General features: G+C 44.0%; 1 protein-coding gene across 1 annotated transcript in view; it reads right to left on the bottom strand.

Annotated features, from left to right (window-relative positions):
- Window positions 1–257: 257 nt before the first annotated feature.
- Window positions 258–3,148, bottom strand: part of LOC112073680 (mitochondrial ornithine transporter 1) — a 9,828-nt gene continuing 6,937 nt past the window's right edge. The window contains exons 6-7 of the mRNA XM_070440253.1: window positions 2,211–2,340; window positions 258–1,218 (exon numbers count right to left, since the gene is read on the bottom strand). The gene's annotated coding sequence lies outside the window, so the exon portion shown is untranslated. The remainder of the gene's footprint in view (window positions 1,219–2,210; window positions 2,341–3,148) is intronic.

Genomic DNA, 3,148 nt, shown 5'->3' with positions numbered 1-3,148 from the left:
GGAGGGGGTAAGGATGGAAGGGAAGGACGGAGGGAGGGCGTCACAGCGTCGTTACCGGGGAGGGAGAGAGGAAGGAGGGATGGAAGAGGGGGTAAGGATGGAAGGACGGAGGGAGGAAGGGAAGGAGAGAGAGCGAGAGGGGAATATAAAAATAGCAGTTATTAGTGAATGTTTATTGTTATGGTGCTTCTACACCTGCATTGCTTGCTGTTTGGGGTTTTATGCTGGGTTTCTGTACAGCACTTTGTGACATCAGCTGATGTAAGAAGAGCTTTATAAATACATTTGTTTGTTATAAAGAACAGCGTCTTTCAGAAGTCATTGTGCTTACCAGAGTATACACTTAATCTAATACCATGTGCCTCTCAACTTGCCGTGGTTCAGCACCAGTTTGAATGGTAAAACACCTCTATGAATGCACAGTTCTAATTATACACAGTGCCTTCACAGTGCCTTCGCAGTGCCTTCACAGTAGATTCACAGTGCCTTCACAGTACCTTCACAGTATCTTCACAGTATCTTCACAGTACCTTTACAGTAGATTCACAGTACCTTCACAGTGCCTTCACAGTACCTTCACAGTAGATTCACAGTACCTTTACAGTAGATTCACAGTACCTTCACAGTAGATTCACAGTGACTTCACAGTAGATTCACGGTACCTTCACAGTGGATAGGTGTCCCATAGAATAACTGTAAAAAGCATAAGCTGACACACACCTGAAAACCTGTTTTGTAGAAGTGCTGACTAAGTGTGAGTAAACTGTATAAAAAGAGAGAAATATCACACTGTATATGGTAGGTTAGGATTAGCCATTCAATATAGAGTGTGTGACTTTATTTAAAGTTTTTACAGAACACCACACACTCTACATTCTCAAATAACTGTGACCTGCTCAACAAATGTAGGCATTATCCTTGCATATTCAATAGCTACAACAACAACAAAAGGCATATTTTATACAAAAAAAATTACATTCAGACTTTAAAAATAATGTTTAAACATAAGGTTCCATTTTGGGATGCCAACAAAAGTGCAGGCATTGGTGGAGGAAACAGGACGTGTCCGTTGTGAGGAGAAGGGATCAGCCAATCAGACGTCTCCAAACTTCTGCATCATCGCCTTACGGCTGAGCTCATAGGCCAAGAAGAGAGCTCCGTTGGCAGGGAAGGTTCTGATCATGGTGGGAGTGAGGCCTGAGTAGAGAGGAGCCACTCCTATAGGAAGAACAGAAATATAGAGGAAGACAGGTTCTGTGTATAATACTTTATTTCACTCAAAATATAAACTGTTGAACATTTGAGGTACCATCTTATATCACAGTGAACCAATGGTGTAAAGTGCTAAAGTAAAAATACTTTAAAGTACTTAAGTACTTTTTGGGGGTATCTGTACTTTACTATTGATATTTTTMACAACTTTTACTTCACTATATTTCTAAAGAAAATAATGTACTTTTGACTCCATACATTTTCCCTGACACCCGAATGTACTCGTTACATTTTTAATGCTTAGCAGGACAGGAAAATTGTCAAATTCACTCACTAAACAGAGAACATCCCTGGTCATCACTACTGTCTCTGATCTGGAGGACTCACTAAACAGAGAACATCCCTGGTCATCCCTACTGCCTCTGATCTGGTAGGACTCACTAAACAGGAGACATCCCGTGTGCAATCACTACTGTCTCTGATTGGAGGGACTCAACTAAACAGGAGAAACATCCCTGGTCATCCGGCTGATCTGCGCGTCTGATCTGAACTCAGCTAAACACATGCTTTGTTTGTAAAAGATGTCTGAGTGTTGGATCTAGCCTCTGGCTATCCATTATAATAAGAAGACAAGGAAATTGTGCGCGTCTGGTTTTGCTTTAATATCAGAATTTTAAATGACTTATATTTTTTACTTTGAATAGCTTTAAGTAAATTTAAAACAAAATACATTTAGAACGTAACATCAAGTAATACGTATTTTAACCTCGGTGAATTTTCACTTTTACTCCTAGTCATTTTCTATTGAAGGTTCGTTGTTAGCTCCAAGTAGGTGAGCTGAAATTGGGTACTTTTTTTCCACCAACGCAGTAAGAACTGGACAGAAGACCTCCTGCCTCACTGTGTAGCAGTAGACCCTCTTCCATGCGAGCGCGAGAGTGGAGAGGAGGGGGATTCAGGCTATTAATGCCGTATCTATTGTAATCCTTTGTCCTCACCTTCCAGTGCGTATGATCCCAGTAAGGTCGTGATGAAGCCTTGCTGTCTGCCTGCTGGGAGTGGACCTGGGATCTAGGAGTTCACACAGTCGATGGATAGACCACCGGCAGCCAACAGGCGAGCGCGGCCCTGGATGGCAGGACAAAGGGGCCGGGCGCCCGAGGAGGGTAGGGGACATTGAAAATCGTTTTAGAATAAGTTCCCGTGTACGCCATCCCCACACACAAAATCAAGAATCATGCAAGAGGGGGGTAGCAGAAAAACAAGTGCCCAATGGAGAGAGTAAGCTGGGAGGGATGAAAGGAAGGGGGCTAGGTTGTGATGAGAAGGGGGATACAGAGGAGGTGGAATAGAGGGGAGGAGTGGAGAGGGAGATTCGAAGGGGTTAGGAGTAGGTAAGAGCGTAGAGTGTGAGGAGGAAGGTACGAGAGTGTGTGTATGGGAGGTCAGGAGTGGGAATTGGTGTGGAATGGTTGGTGCAGATGACACCGCTAGGGGAGAGAGAGGAAGGGGGCTGGAGCTTAGGATGAAGTGTAGGTGACTAGGGACTGAGAGGACCAAGGGAGTGCGGAAGAGGGGAGGAGAGAGGAAGGAAGAGCGATGGCCCAGTTAGTGGACACAGAGGAGAAAGATGTAGCTAAAGGCACAAATAGTCTGCAGATTGCAAACTTGGAAGGGAATACCCAAATAGGATAGGTGTTCAATGATATCACACAGGTCGTACCTCTGCATCCTTGTCAGTGCGGTGAGTAAGAGCTTTTTCATCAGTATTATTTAGAACTTTACAAATGAAATGAAAAATCACTCTGATTGACAGCGCAGAGCTCGTTAGGCCCTTCTTCAGAAAACGACAGAACATAAAACCCGCGGTGAGCTATAGTCCGACGACGGTCGAGTCAACAAAGACCCTGGTCAGAGACCCAAGAGGACCGTCCTA

Source organism: Salvelinus sp. IW2-2015, unplaced genomic scaffold (genome assembly GCF_002910315.2).
Source record: "Salvelinus sp. IW2-2015 unplaced genomic scaffold, ASM291031v2 Un_scaffold2336, whole genome shotgun sequence".
Taxonomy (NCBI): Eukaryota; Metazoa; Chordata; class Actinopteri; order Salmoniformes; family Salmonidae; genus Salvelinus; species Salvelinus sp. IW2-2015.
This window is presented reverse-complemented; position numbering and strand designations above follow the sequence as displayed.